At 34.5% G+C, this 17,531-nt stretch overlaps 1 protein-coding gene across 15 annotated transcripts in view; it reads right to left on the reverse strand.

Annotated features, from left to right (window-relative positions):
• The window catches only part of LOC101899720 (small conductance calcium-activated potassium channel protein), a 725,164-nt gene that overhangs the window by 684,027 nt on the left and 23,606 nt on the right, over positions 1-17,531 (reverse strand). The window contains exon 2 of one of the 15 annotated variants that reach the window (XM_059119180.1): positions 3,480-3,508. The exons of the other annotated variants lie outside the window; for them this stretch is intronic. The gene's annotated coding sequence lies outside the window, so the exon portion shown is untranslated. The remainder of the gene's footprint in view (positions 1-3,479; positions 3,509-17,531) is intronic. 15 annotated transcript variants of the gene reach the window in all.

Genomic DNA, 17,531 nt, shown 5'->3' on the forward strand with positions numbered 1-17,531 from the left:
TATAGCCCTATCACAGTATGGCTTAGAGTATAATAATGTTTATTTGTTACGGGTAGCTCTATTAAATAGTGGTGTAGAGTATCGTATAGCCGGCTACGATCTTGACAAATTTTTACAGTTTTTCCCTCATTGTTATGGTGGTAATGATTTCATCTCATGTATAGGACCGAATACACAATATGCTGTTTACCGCATAAGGCAAATAATTCTCGTTGACTTGCGTGTCACATATAGTGTTCGGTTTAGCTTACAATTAGGCAGCTTTCCCACAGGAAGGGGCTTGCCAAAGTGTAATTAGTGATATTCTGAATTATGTTCTGTCTTCCGACTGACAGATTCGTTAGCTGGGAATACTTTTTGAACTGACTCTCATTAAGCTGAAGAGACACAGGGGCTTCGGCTCTTTATTCCACAGAAATCTTTGGCTCGTTTTTCCACAGGAGGCTCTGGCTATTTATTCTACAAGAGCTTCGGCTCGTTGTTCCACTCGACTCGTTGTACAGCATCGTAACTCAAACATTTGCACTAGAAGGGTAATCATAAGCCGTGGTGCTGGCTAGATTAATTTCTTAGTCATTGTAGACGACCCAAACAGCTAGATCCGAACACGCTTCCAGTGAACTGTCCAACTTGAACGAGTCACGATCCATCTTAGAAGGCCTGGAGATCTGTTCCCGAATATCCCCACAGTGAGCTGTTGAACACAAACGAGTCCCGATGTATCTTAGAAGACTTGGACATCTCCTCCCGAATATACCCACAGTGAACTGCTTATCATCCACGAGTTCCCGATCACCTTCGAATCGTCGGTAACCTGAAACCCGTCTAATCACACTTTACCAACCATGAATCGTGGAAAACTAAAAATCGCTACATACTCCTAAATACACTGTGTGACAATTTTCATGGCATGATGGAGGTGGTAGAATTCGGTTAGTCTATCAAAATCCCAAAAGTGTTTAGGGTTCACAGGCCAAACTTTTGGTTTATCCCCCATACAAGGGTATGCCCCGATTCCAAGTATTTTCACATTTTATTCATATTTTTCAAACCAATTTCGGCAAATTTTGGTAATTTGAGGCATAAAACGAAAACTTTAAAATGGGCATAGCTCCTTCAATATAGAGTTTTCAGCGTTTTTAGCTATTATTTGTGATTAGTTATTAAGGCTTGAATTATTGAGTATTTTACAATGACCATGAACTCCTTAAATATTAATATAGCCTTAACCATAGACAGAGGGGAACAAATATGTTGCTGTATACTTTTCAAAATTTAAGATAGAGCTTTTTATATAGGTCTTAAGGTTACATGTAGAATCATTCCTGACAAAATGTGCGTCATGTCGTGTCCACGTTTTGTTATAGCCCCCATATTAGATTATACCCTGACTTAGGGTATACCTCAAAAACAATCAAATCCGTTAAAAATTCTGTTAAAATCTTAAAAATACAGAATGTAGCTGTTATATTAGGGTCAATACGACGACATGGACCTGCATAGCTAACTTTTGTCATCAGTCATTCAATATTCAAATGCGAAACTTAGAAAAAAATCGGTGAATAATGTAGCTAAAGTCATCAAAATTCCGAATATCTGGAGGTACCGTTATATGGGGGCTATGCGAAGACGTGGACCTGCACAGACAATCTCCTGTCATAGGAGATCGATTACGAACATCAAATACCAAACTTGAAACAATTCCGGTGAATATTGCAGCTAAAATTATAAAAATACCGAATATAGGGAGGTATCGTTATATGGGGGCTATAGCAAAACTTGGACCTACATGACCCAAGTCCTAAAAGTCCTGCAGACATAATATACATTTGAGTAAACTTTTATCAATCTACTTCAATTCGTTCGGAAGCTAGATTCATTTCTATAGACGGACGGACATAGCTAAATCGACATAGAATTTTATGCTGATCAGGAATATATATATATATATATATATATATATATATATATATATATATATATATATATATATACTTTTTGGGGTCTAAAATGTACATTTCTAGGTATTACAGAATATATATATAGATACTTTGTGGGGTCTAAAATGTACATTTTGCTTGCATATGGGGTCTTGGCCACATTTTTTCAATGGATTTGGCGTTTATTTGGAATTTTGGATTCTAAGGGGGTAAATAACCTCTTCGGAAAAAATGTCCAAAGTAGATCAATGTTTTGAGTAGCGCCTATATAAAGAAACCTCCTAATTTTACCGATTTCGTTGTCTGAAAGTTTATATTTAGGCTACTTTGGGGGTAGAGAACCAACTATAAAATCAGCGGTAATTTATATTTTGTGTTCTCATTGGTTGGATTAACACCTTAAAAAAATATTCAATGTAGGTCTTCTCGTTGCTATAGTCCTGGATAACGGAACTTTTTGATTTTCGGTATTTTGAAGGTTTCGGCCCCAATTTCCAGACAAATGTCTTACAATAAGTGACATTCCGAGTTTTGAGTGAGTAGTTTAACTTCTCCAAAAAAATCTATATAGGTATAACCCCCACATAACGGAACATTCGAAGTCTTGGGATATTGAGAATCTATGTTTTCACAGAGCCGAGGATGGAAAAAATTCGCCCCAGCCAGAATTAAAGTGTTTTACTAGTTTTTCAGTAACCATAAGTCCTCTGTCATTAAAAAAAAAAAACAGATTTTTTTCATCACAAAAATTAGAATTATTTCGTAGGTTTAACTCTGAAAAAATCACATGTCTCTGTGGACATATTTTTCCATGAAATATTGGCTTCGCCAGGGCAACCTAACAAAACTAAAGTTTGCCAACTAATTGTAAAACCTTCCCTTACTCCTCCCCTTGTTGGTATAAAATATTTACGAGAAATGTGTTATGTTTTCTTTTATTTTTTTTTTTTTTAATACAATCCCCGTTACTCAATTGAGGATTACTTTTATTTGGTTGTTTCGGTTTTATTTTACAAGATATAAATCTCTTAACAGGGACACATACCTTTTTCGTTTTTGGGTGAGGCTGTCTGTTGCACAGATTAAATCTTAAAATGGCAGATAGAATTATAGGTTTATTTGCCAAGCAAAAAAGGTGTATGTTCTCAGTAGAAACAACATAATAAAATATAATCCGGTTTCTGTTAGGATGTTCCTTCCGTTTCTTGATTTTTGGCGGAAATTTGCTGTAGATTCTATCGTTTACTATAAAGCGTTTTAATAAAATATTTTAGGGGGGGATGAAACAAAAATCATAAATATTACATGCATGTATGGTATTTAAGGCTTGCGATTGCGGCAAGCACAAGTGTATTGAGTTTCATTGCCACGGCCAGGTAAACGTTATAAAGCGGATTAAAAATTATTTTGAAAATATTTATCTTTCTTTATTACATTGAGCATATGCCCGACAAGAGATCAAGGTATTTATCTTTATTTTAATGTGTAAAACGCATATGAGCATATTTTCTTATTATAATAGAAAAATATAAAGCTTACCACAAGTTGTCTTTTTTTATTTCACGTACCTGCAATGAAAAAAATAAATAAATTATTCAGTGAGCTCTTTAAATTGTGCCTATATTATTTAACAATTTTCCCGAGGCCAGATAACAATTTTTTTAAATTTTCTACGTTTTCTTCTGAAGATTTTTACCGAAGTAATCTGAACATTTCTAAAGAGACAGGTTGTTGGGATATTGCGACCTTTTTGCCTTTTCTGGAAAAAAACAGGAAGGGCCCAACTTTTAATACCCTCCACCTTAGGGTAATGGAAACACTAGAACCAATTATGACAATTTTTACACATATTCGTGGAAAAATGTGGCAAAAATCATCAAAATACCGAATATCGGGAGGTACCGCTATATAGGGCTATACAAAAACGTGGACCTATACATACAATATTTCGCCAACGATGCTAAAACTCATTATGACTAACAAATTCCAATTTGTAGACAAATCCGTGACAAAATGTGACAAAAACCACCAAATACCGAATATCGGAAGATATCGTTATATGGAGGCTATACCAAAGCGTGGACCTAAACGTACAATGTTTCTGCGCATTAACTAGGACCCATTATGACCTACAAATACCAATTTTCAGACAAATCTGTGAAAAAAAAATGTGGTAAAAATCATCAAGATACCGAATATCGGGAGGTACCGTTATATGGGTGCTATACCAAAACGTGGACCTATACATGCAAAGTTTCGTCATCGGAGCTAGAATCCATTATGACTAACAAATACAAATTTTTAGACAAATCTATGAATAAATGTGGCAAAAATCATCAAGATACCGAATATCGGGAGGTACCGCTATATACATGCAAAGTTTCGCCACCGGATGACCAACAACTACCAATTTTTAGTCAAATCCATGAAAAAATGTGCTAAAAATCAGCAAAATACCGAATATCGGGAGGTAACGTTATATGGGGGCTATACCAAAGCTTGGACCTATATATACACTGTTTCGCCGCACGAACTAGGACCCATTATAACCTACAAATACCAATTTTCAGACAAATCCGTGAAAAAGTATGGCAAAAATCATCAAAATACCGAATATCGGGAGGTACCGTTATATGGGGAATATACCAAAAAGTGTACCCATGTGGCAAAATATATCCCATTTTAAATACAAACCATCCTAGACATAATACAAATTATTCTGCTAAATGTTGACGCTCTACGTCAAATAATGTGGGCTGTATCGTGATTTCAACAGACAGATAGACAGACAGACGGATATCGTTAAATCGTCTCAGAATTATATACATATATACATTATGGGGTCTACGACGAATATTTAGGGATGTTACAAACGGAATGACAAAGTTAATGTACCCTCCTTTCCAAGATGGATGGTATAAAAATATTTATTGGAACAATATATATAACTGACCGAGTTCCACCAAATGAAACAATTCGGTTGAATATGAAAAAATATATTCAATTTGGGCTGATATTAAATATATGATGGACGGTAACCGTAAAACCGGATGGACATGTATATCGAAGGTACATAAAAAATCTGAACCGACCCCGATAAAATTTGGTGGATGTATTTTCGAGCTGCATCTGATGATCTGCATCGGTATTAAATATACTAGTTGTGGAGTGCATATTACGCATGTGAGGGACTTTGACACCAAATCGGATGAAATATATGTGTGGGAGCTATAGCGGGTCGTTATTGTCCATTCTCGCACCTGACCTAACACTGATGCAAATATTAGGATTTTCAAAGTTGGAGCAAAATCGGATGATCCTTTCTCTTTCTAAGAAGCCGAATATTTTCTTTTAAAATTTCGATATCACAAGGAGTGAGTCTATGTTTCACATTCCGGAACTCGATCTAAGTTTGATAATAATATTACAATTTACCAATTTTGGACCGAATTGAATACTTCTTCAAGAGTTCTAGTGAGCACGAGAACCCTCGAAGTGAGTATCCAATTCTATCTAATTCGACTTCAAATGTTCTAAAACTGATTTAGTCCAAGGAGACCTAGGATCTACAACCGATATTTCGATAAGGCACCTTTTATTATGATATTTTTTGCCTATACCGGCCAAATATGAATATGTGACTTACCGGCCCACTCGTTTTGGTACCTCCATCAATTTTTTTGTTAAAATTTTGAATACTTACATTCATAACGACAATTTTAGAAGGGAGTATCCGATTTGATTCAAACGATGTATGAAGTTTATTATCAAACTTAGGTCGAGTTCGGAGATGGGCAATATCGGTCCACTTCTTCTGGCACTCCCCTACAAAAAGTCAAAAATTTCACAGAAAATAATTTGCGTATAAAACAAGAAATGTCCAATCCAATCTCAATATTTGTATTAGTGCTCTGTCTTGTGTGAAATATAGGCCCAGTACATCAAGTACCTCCCCCACAAAAGCTTAAAATTTTGAATAACCCTGGAGCTCATAAAACGCGAAATTAGCATCCTATTATTTTGAAACTCTGCACATCTTAATATTTCTATAACATATGGAATATATTGGACTGTTCACACTGGGTCACAGTGGGTCAACTTTTGAATAAGTATATCTCTCATAAAATTAGAAATTATCAAAAATTCTACACATCCGAATATTTCTAATAACACAAGATCTGTTATGGTGGATATCGGCCCACTACTTTTTGTACCTCCTCCACAAAGGGATCAAAATTTAAAATAACAAAACGCTAATATAAGCGAAATAGACATCCGATACTCCACAAATTTCACACGTCTCAATATTTTTACTGCAGAGAGATATTATGTGAATATGGGATGTATCGGTCCACTCCTTCTGGTAGCTCCTCCACAAAGGTGCTATTATTTTGAATATCTAAAATGCTCATAAAATACGAAATAAGCATCTGATTCCTTCTAAACTTCGCATATATTTATACTAACCCAAGATTTGCTGTGACGATGAAAGACATCGGGTTCACCTATTGTGGTACCTAACCCACAATGGGTTACATTTTTAAGTATATATCATAACTTGCGACACAAGTCAACGATTCTTTTCAAAATTGGTATGTCTTAATATTTTTCTCAACTAGAGATCTTATGTGAATATGGAATTTATCGGCCAACTCCTTCAAGGCATATATATTGCCTTGCGTTATGATTATTCAAGCCTTTAACCCATTATAAGGGTAGTACTGGAAAGGCAGGCCAATATTGTCCATCTCGTATCTGACCTAAGCCTGATATAGTCATTGCATGGTGCCAGACATGGCATATCTCGACTTCCTGTACTTTATACGAGATGCGCCATGTACCAGATACGGTGGACCGAAGTATTCCACTTCATAAAATACTGAATATTGGTATTTACAGAATTTAAGGAAAATTGAACATTTATTTCAAATTTTATGCGAATAATCAAACGGTAGAACCTTTTTGAAATTGGTTACAGAAGGAGTTGGCCGATAAATTCCATATTGACATCAGATCTCTGGTTGAGAAAACAAGCAGACATTGACTGTTTTACTTGTTTTTCTTTATTTTCAAATTTCGGATGTCTCAATATTTCAAAAAATCATGGACCTAATTTAATTTAAGATTGTAACATATGAGTCCAATCTTTCTATACCTGCGCAACAAAAAATCCCAAAATTTCGAAAACTAAATCATACAATTATCTCGCATTAAACGAATCAAATTTTTTCCGAGTTAATATTTAGATCCAATTATATTTTATGATATTTTAAAAGCTTTCTCTGCAACCAACTGATTCGGCATTTTCATTGGAAATGGAAGTTTTTTTCACCTTATGGTGGAGGTTATTAAGTGTTTTTATACCCTCCACCAGTATTTGTCATTCCGTTTGTAACTCCTCGAAATATTCATAATAGAACCTACAAAGTATATATACTCTAAATCAGCGTAAAATTCTAAGACGATCTAGTGATGTTCGTCTGTATGTCTGTCCGTTTGTCAGTCTGTCCGTCCGTCTGCCTGTTGTAATCACATTATCTTTCTAACGAATTGAGATAGAAGGCTAAAATTTTGCATACATACATAGTATACCAGGATTGGCTCGTAAATGGGCCATGTCGGTCCACATTTTCGTATAGCCCCCATATAACGGTACCTCCCGATATTCGTTATTTTCATGATTTCAGCAATATTATTCACCGGAATCGTTTCAAATTTCGTACTGGACGTTCCTAATGGGTTCTACAGCCTATGTCAAAAAATTTTGTATGCAGGTCCAAGTCTTCGTATAGCCATCATATAATGATACCTCCCGATATGCGGTATTTTGATGATTTCAGCAACATTATTCACCGGAATCGGGATTTCGCATTTGAAGTTCGTAATGGATACTACAGCTATGACAGAAAATTGTCTGTACAGGTCCACGTTTTGTAACCCCCTTGGTATTCGGTATTTTTATGATTTTAGCTCATTATAAACAGATGTTTTTTTTTTTTTTTTTTGTGACAAATCTCGCCTATGCAGGTCCACTTCGTCGTATAGACCTTAAAAGAATTTTTAACGGATTTTATTTTTTTGAAAATTGACAAATTTGTACCAAATTGTGGAGGGTATTCAAAGCTATTTACGTGTTTTAATATAGTCCTTCTCCAAATGATATCATACTCTCTATAACAAACTATAACAGCTCTAAAGCCCAATGTTGATAGGTGGTATGATCTACTTCAAGTAAATTATTTTGTTACGGGAGCTCCAATAAATATGTATAGTGGTGTAGGGTATCATATCGTCGGCCCCACATGACTTTTGACTTTTCCTTAGTGTTTTTTTTTTTTATTTATTTATTTATTTTTTATTATTTTTTATTATTTTTCTCCAAAAATTTTTTTTTCGCTAATTGTTTAACAACCCTCGTATGACATCTCAAATTATTATTACTTTCCATCCAAATTTTTTTATTAAAAGATAATTGAAATGATATGTATATATTTCATGGCATCTTTATGTATTTTGTAAAAATATACTTAATATGATCCTTTTCCAAGTAAGGACCCTTCAAACCTACACATGTCTAATAATTTTCCATCTAGAAATTCATCATCGTCATCATCAAGTACCTGTCTGCCAGTCTTTGTTTATATAAACATTTAATATGAAATCAAGATATCATCTTCGACATATTCTCCATATTAATTGAAATATTTACAAAAAAAAAACAAAAACAAAAAAAAAAAATAATTCTAGGAAAAATACTTCTTATAAATATTGTATTAGTCTCATGTTGTACGGCGTGCTTACGTGTGTGCCGCCTGTCTGGCCGTATCAAGTGTAATCCTCTTGATTATTACAGGGAAGTATGAGGGGGAGGGTGGTTGGGCGGTCGGTCGGTCGGATGGCCATTCATCATAATATTCTTTCCGTTTGATCTGTCAATTATGGAACATCATTTCACTTGGCAAAAGAAATCTCCACTCCATTGCAGAAAGAGAGGGAGAAAGAGAGAGCATCTCGCAAATATAAAGGAAAAAACCACTCAACTGAACGAAATATATCTTCAATATTTGTGCTGGGGATTTTTTTTTTTTTTCGTTTTTTTGAAGTGGCAGTGGAGCCTGTGTCCTCCCTTGAAGGTCGATTTCATTTATTTTTAATATTGACAATACCAAGATTGATGGTGTATCATAAAGCAATTACTTGTAGTTGTAGTGCTTGAATTAGTGTTGTTGTGGAATGTTTTCCATGAATGTCATTATAAAAAAAATTCCTGCGGCAAATTAACTTTCGATTAGACTTCATTTACATTGTTGACACACAAAATAGCACAGGTGAGAAGAAGAGAGAGAGAGAGATCTATTAAAAGCTAAACTATGTTAATGACAATGTTCGACAATAAAAATTCAAGGAGGAAGAAAAACAAATAAATTTCTGTTTAGTCAGCAAACAAAGGTAGCCTGGCAACAGGATATGACACATCATCATCATCATCGATGTCCTTGTGGAAATGCTAATATACTTTGAAATGAAGAAAAAAAAATACTTTTTCTGAATTTTAATGTCAGCTGGAGGCGTTTAAGCTAATATTGAACAACAAAGAAGACTGCCGACTTTAGATGGGACAATAATCTTCATATCCACCATTCACGGAATATAAAATAACAGGTGTTCATCATCTACAATCTATTTTTTTTTTTTTCTAAAACAGAAATTTAAATTTTAAAGGCGATTTCTTGGGAAAAATAGAATATTTGAATGTAGGTTATATAATCTGTTGGTAAGCCTTAAGAGAGTCCTGAAGAAAACGAGCCATTCTAAAATTTCCATTCTTAAAAAGCTCCTTTATTTTCGAAACGAAAATATCTTACACAATACCTGTCAGCTAACATTGATATGCCATTTTTTCGAAGGTAGATTTATAAGGTAGACAAGTGGAAATGTTCAAATGAATGGGCTTATGATAATTGTACGATTACGAAACATAAACTCTCATCTTTTTCAAGCAGACACATCTCAACTTCAGTGGTTACAAATGTGAAAATCTTCACATAACAAAGATAAAGACGTCAATTATATTTCAAAGTCGTATTCAAATTTAACCGCTCTTTAATGAACTTCTTATTTGGCAAATATGCCAACTACAGATATGTGAGGAAATTAATTACATGTGCGGTCTATTTTGCACATACATCGCATTCTTCAATAGAAAACCAGTAAAGAAAATCTTAAAGTCGAGCGGGGCCGACTTTATGATACCCTACACCACTTTGCTAATTTAGTTGAGCTCCACTTAATAATTAAAAGTTTTTATGGGAGAATTCAATCATACACTCTCTGATTATAATTATAATTTAAAATTCAAAGGATTAAATATGCCGAAGCATTTGTATCTTTTAAATTCGGACTTGTATTGCCCATTTGAGGCAAAATTATTTTGAAATCAGATAAAGATATATATGGGAGCTTTATCCAAATCTGAACCGATCTCGATAAAATTTGGCAAAGATATTTCTGAGCTGTATTTGATATATTTCCCTGAATATCGTTGTTACGGAGTGCATATTACAGTTGTGGGCAACAAATATAACAAATCGGATGAATAATATATATGGAAGCTATAGCTATATCTGAACCGATCTTCACCAAATTTGACATACTAGCTTCTAGACTCAATTCGGTCGTAAGTGCCAAATTCCATTCCATTTGGACAAATATTAGACGTTTGGTGCACAATAAAAGGTAAATCGGACGAAGTTATATATGGGAGCTATATCCAAATCTGAACCGATCTCGATAAAATTTAGCAAATGTATTTCTGAGCTGTATTTGGTATATTTCCCCAAATATTGTTTTTGCATATTGCATATTACGGCGGCGGTGGACAAAAATAACAAATCGGATGAACAATATATATGGGAGCTATAGCTATATCTGAACCGATTTCGATCAAATTTGGCATACTTATTTTCAGGTCCAATCTGATCATACGTGCAAAATTCCATACAATTCAGGCTGATATTACACGTTTGGTGCACAATAAAAAGCAAATCGGACGAAAATATATATGGGAGCTATATCTAAATTTTGACCGATAATCTCCAATTTCAATAGGGTTCGTCCTTAGGCCAAACAAATGATCTGTGCAAAATTTCATCTGGAACGGGCAATAAATGCGACCTGCATTTTGTTCACAAGAATACATGGACAGACGGACAGACGGACGGACGGACATGCATAAATCGATTCAGAATGTGATTCTATGCAGATCATCAAAATGAACTATGGGTCTATCTCGTTTCCTTCTGCCTGTTACAAACAAATGCACAAAGACATAATACCCTGACCACCTTGTGGTGTAGGTTATAAAAAGTATCAGTCAGTGGTGTACCCTGACTGACTGACTTAACGATTCATCAACGCCCAGCTAGAATTTTGAATGGAGTACCAGTCATGGTCCGCAGGTGTCACATATGAAAATTCGTAGTGGAACGGTACGAAAAGTACTAAATATGGTACTCTTTATATTTGACGAACCGCTGGTGTAAAATTTAAAAAGAAGGTCACTGATGGAGTGTTTTTCGGAAAGAGTTTTTGAAAATTCGTACTAGAAGTGTACGAAAATTACTTGAATGTATTACATTTGGTACCATTTCGTACAAAGTATACGCTTAAAGGTAAAAACTTGAAATTTGGAATAGAAATCAAAGTTGAAGAGTCGATATAAAGAGGTAGTTTTGGAAGCGTGTACTCATGTACACGAAAGGTACTAAATTAAATACAATTTGAATTTCGATTAACGAATGGAGTAGGAATCCTGAAATTTAAAATTAACATTACTGGCGGAGATTAGAATTGGGATATAGATATCGCTAGATCGACTCCAAGTGTCCTGAAACGGATTTGGCCCAAAGAGACCTAGGGCCTAAAACCGTTATTTCGAAAAGTCAATTTTTTGGCCGTATTAAAAGATATCTAGGTCCTATAATAGAATTTTATGACAAATAATTCTGTTGAAAATTTTGATAAAATAATCAAAATACCGAATATCGGGGGTACCGTTATGTGGGGGATATACGATATCGTGGACCTATATAGATAATTATCTTCCAAGGGATAAAGTACCCACAAAGAACTCCTTGTGTAGAATTTCAGACAATTCCGTTGAAAAATGTGTCTAAAATCATCAAAATACCGAATATCGGGGGGAACCATTATATGGGGGCGTAAAATTCTAAGACGATTTAGCCACGTCCGTTTGTCTGTCCGTCTGTCTGTCTGTTGCAATCACGCTATCTTTCGAACAAATTGAGATAGAAGGCTAAAATCTTGCACACATGTATATTTTGCCAGTAGGCCGGCTAAGTTCGTAAATGGGCCATGTAGGTCCACGTCTTCGTACAGCCCCCGTATACCGTACCCCTTGATATTCGGTATTTTGATGATTTTAGCGACATTATTCTTCGGAATTGTTTCAAATTTGGCATTTGAAGTTCGTAATGGATACTACATCCTAAGTAAAAAAATGAGCCATGTAGGTCCACGTCTTCATATAGCCCCCATATAACGGTACCCCCCGATATTCGGTATTTTGATGATTTGACCTACATTATTTAACGGAATCCTTCCAAATTTGGTATTTGAAGTTCGTAATAGATACTGCAACATAAAACAGAAAATGGGCCTTGTAGGTCCACGTCTTCGTATAGCCCCCATATACCGTACCACTTGATATTCGGTATTTTGATGATTTTAGCGACATTATTTACCGGGATTGTTTCAAATTTCGCATGTGAAGTTCGTAATGGATACTTCAGCCCATGCCAGAAAATTGTCTGTGCAGGTTTACGTATTCGTATATCTCTCATATAACGGTACCCCCTATATTCGGTATTTTGATGATTTTAGCTACATTATAAACAGATTTTTCTTGAAGTTTCGCATTTAAATATTGTGATAACTTATGAAAAAATTGCCTATGCAGGTCCACGTCGTCGTATAGGCATTCGGTATTTTTAAGATATTAACAGAATTTTTAACGGATTTTATTTTATTATTTATAATATTTTTTTTTTTTTTGAAATTGCCAAATTTGTACCAAATGGTGGAGGGTATTAAAAGTTCGGCCCGGCCGAACTTACAGCCTTTTTACTTGTTTTTTGTTTTTTTTTCTTTTTTTTTTTTTTTTTGTTTTTGCTCTACTTCCATAATCTGCCGCATTTTCCCCATAATTATTGTGATTCAGAGTGTTATTACTAACCAACAAATTCGATAATTTTAATTATTCATATTTTGAGATTGAGGTGAGATACTATCCTATGAAAATAAAATTATCTCGCAGCAGAAATTAACCATCGCCACACACCATCTTTATTAAAGCAAATGTTTTCGTATTTCGAACGTTGTCGTTAATTTATTTCGATAATGCAATGTAGGATTTCTTATAACCTAAAAACAAAAAACAAAAAAATGAAAACCAATATAGTAGTACCGATTAAGAACTCAAATTGCCAAAAAGTTTTCGGTATTTATTTTCAACATAATATAAATGTAAGTTTCTTTAATTAAATGGGAAATGGTTGCTAACGCCTTTAAAATAGCGAAAATTTATAATATTGCAAAGCGAGGTTACACCCAAAACATGGGTAGTGTAAAGGCATAGAAAAAGACAAATCAAAATGTTGACCGTTGAGTACATTTCCACGTTTCATTGTCTTTTGGTTTCATGAAATTGTCCTCGACATAAGGTAATAATTAATTGTATGAACTAATTGATTATATGTCCAACTAGTTCACCATGTGAATTTCTTATAATTGTAGTTTTTACTTATACTCCATAAATAGTTATTACTCCATCAAGAGGTGGTCTCCTTGCAAACCATTAGCACTAATTACCCTGTCATAGTTGTAATGACTTGTAACTGTCATATGTTCCTTTTTTTACATTGCGTCAAGATACAAATGCTTATGTCGAATGTGACGTTAATTGATAGGAAAAATATCCAATGCCATTGAACTATTTGTTTTATATGCGAGGTGGAAACTAAATTACAAAAGACAGAACCGGTAATCCAAGACTTTCATATATATTGATGTATTTCTTTTAAATTGATGCCTTTGGATTGAAGACTAAGAATGTGTACCAATATGGACATTAAAAAAATTGTTTAATTTAATAACATAATAATAATGTACAAAAGTACCTCAAAAATCGGTTTTCGCACTCCAGAGAATATAATTTCCTAATGCAATGCAATTTATTTTTATTGATATAAATAGATGTTAAGATTTTAGCTCTACCCGTTCACAAAATACCTTAATGTAACAAATCTGTTGCATTTCAGTACGTAAGTTTACTAAACTTATAGTTCGAATTTACAACAATTTTCAATACATCTATCCTACACCCCATGAGCGTCTCTCAGTTCAAATTTCAGAATTCTATATCTATCCCTTCTCCAATAAAAAACCAGTAAAGAAAGTCTTAAAGTCGGGCAGGGCCGACTTTATGATACCCTACACCACTTTTCTAATTTAGTAGAGCTCCACATAACATTTAAAAGTTTTTATGGGAGAATTCAATCATACACGCCATGATTATAATTATAATTTAAAGTCCAAAGGACTAAAAATGCCGAAGCATTTGTATCTTTTAAAATCGGAATTGTATTGCCATTTGGTGCACAATTAATTTGAAATCGGATAAAGATATATATGGGAGCTATATCCAAATCTGAACCGATCTCGGTAAAATTTGGCAAAGATATTTCTGAGCTGTATTTCATATGTTTCCCTGAATATCGTTGTTACGGAGTGCATATTACGGTTGTGGGTAACAAATATAACAAATCGGATGAACAGTATATATGGGAGCTATAGCTATATCTGAACCGATCTTCACCAAATTTGACATACTGGCTTCTAGACTCAATTCGGTCGTAAGTGCCAAATTTATCCCATTTGGGCAAATATTAGACGTTTGGTGCACAATTAAAGGCAAATCGGACGAAGTTATATATGGGAGCTATATCCAAATCTGAACCGATCTCGATAAAATTTAGCAAATGTATTTCTGAGCTGTATTTGATATATTTCCCCAAATATTGTTGTTGCAGAATACATATTACGGCTGCGGAGGACAAAAATAACAAATCGGATGAACAATATATATATGGGAGCTATAGCTATATCTGAACCGATTTCGATCAAATTTGGCATACTAATTTTCAGGTCCAATCTGATCGTACGTGCAAAATTCCATACTATTCGGATTGATATTACACGTTTGGTGCACAATAAAATGCAAATCGGACGAAGATATATATGGGAGCTATATCTAAATTTTTACCGATTATCTCCAATTTCAATAGGGTTCGTCCTTGGGCCAAACAAATGATCTGTGCAAATTTTCATCTGGATCGGGCAATAAATGCGATCTGTACTTTGTTTACAAAAATACATGGACAGACGGACAGACGGACGGACGGACAGACGGACGGACGGACATGCATAAATCGACTCAGAATGTGATTCTATGCAGATCATCAAAAGGAACTATGGGTCTATCTCGTTTCCTTTTGCCTGTTACAAACAAATGCACAAAGACATAATACCCTGGCCACCTTGTGGTATAGGGTATAATTAATATCATTGAGTAAAATTACATCAACGCCATTTTTCTCAAGATTTTACCACTATCCGTTCACACCATTTCAAATGATACCAAATTTAGTGCATTTTAGTACCTTTAGTACACGTATTATTAAAATTTGGAAAAACCCATTAATTTCTCTATCCTTTATCACATTAAAGACTCCAACTCCAAATTTCATATACCCAGCTCTATTCCTTCCTGAAAAAGCAAAGATAAAACTATTTAAACCTTATCCCTTACCCAAGAACCAAATTTAGTACCATTTAGTACTATCTCCAAAGTACTGTCAAATTAAAGATTTCCACATCAATCCATTACTCAAATACCAATTTTAATAACATTTAGCATTTTTTCGTACGTTTCTCCAAAATCACCTACAAATCTAAACCCTACACACTAACAGTAACCCTAATATCACGTTTCAGATTTTAAGCATTAATCGCTCTCACAATACCACATTTAGTACTATTTAGTACTTTTCCTATACTTGTGGTTAAATCAAAACCAATCTGTAACAAATGTAGTAGCGTTTAGTACAGTTCTTGCAATTTTTCCAAAACCAACTTCATATATGAACCCTTTCTCCCCAACTTAATTCGTGTACCAAATGTCTAGATTCTAGCTCTAACCGTCCACATAATACCAAATGGCACCAAATTCATTGTTTTTAGTACTTTTATTACACTTACAGTTCGTATTTCCAAAAAAAAGAATCTATAGTAAATCTTTCCTACAACCTCATAAGCGACTTTCATTTAACATTTCAGAATTCAAACTCTGTTCGTTTATCCAATTAAGTTGATTTACTTTTTAGGACCTTCTTGTAATTTAATACACTTAAAGTTCGCATTTCCTAAAACCCAACCTTATCTCACCACTACACAAAAACATTCCCCTTAAATTCAATTTTAAACAAAATTCGCTGTAAATTAGTACTTTGTTTTCTAGCGTGTGGCCAACATCCATGCATAGAACTGTTCATACGGTTCATGTTTTGGTATAGACCCCATATAACCGTACCTCTAATATTCGGGGTGTATGAGATATATGTATGATTCTCTCTCGAAATGAATGTGTCGGAAGAAATAGAATGAATGCATTGTCGATCGTTGTGTGAGGTAGGTATAGGATTGACAGGCCGAATATTTAAGTTTTCACACCTGACCTACGTTTTATCTAAATAAATGGGCCAAATTTGAAATATATTGGGCAGTCCATTCGCTCAATTTGAGAATTTTATGCTCTAAAGTTTTTAGGAGAGGTACCAAAAGTAGTGGACCGATCTAAAATAATCCTCTAGAAAACTGTTGACCTTACTTGAAAAATATTGAAATATGCGTATGGTTCCAGATATAGTAGACCGAAGCATTCCACTTCATCTTATTCTAATAAAAATATTGGGATTTGTAAAATCTACACTTATTTATAGGTACCAGAATGAGTGTTCCAATGTATTCAATCTTCACACCAGATCCTGCGTTAGTAAAAATATTGGGATGTGCAAGTTTCAAAGGAATCGTATGTCCATTTTGATTTATGAGCTTCATTATTATTCGAAATTTTGACCGGTTCTGAGGAAGGTACCAGAAGGGGTGGACCAATATATCCCAACCTCAATATTTATTTCGTAATTTTTTAGTATTTTTTTCATGGTTATTGAAAATGTTGGCCTTTATGGTGGAGGTACCAAGAGGATTAGGCCGATGCTAAAAATATTGGGATTTGCCCAGTTTCAATAGCGTTTTGGTTATTCAAACTTTTGTCCCTTTAAGAGCGAGGTACCAGAAGGGGTGGAGCAATATATCCCATCTTCACAGCAGATCTTGTGTTAGTAGAAATATTGAGCTGGGTAAATTTGAATAAAATCGAATGCTTATTTCGCATTTTATTAGCGTTTTGGTTATTCAAAATGTTTTCCCTTTGTGGGGGAGGTACTAGAAGGT

Source organism: Musca domestica, unplaced genomic scaffold (genome assembly GCF_030504385.1).
Source record: "Musca domestica strain aabys unplaced genomic scaffold, Musca_domestica.polishedcontigs.V.1.1 14, whole genome shotgun sequence".
Lineage (NCBI taxonomy): Eukaryota > Metazoa > Arthropoda > Insecta > Diptera > Muscidae > Musca > Musca domestica.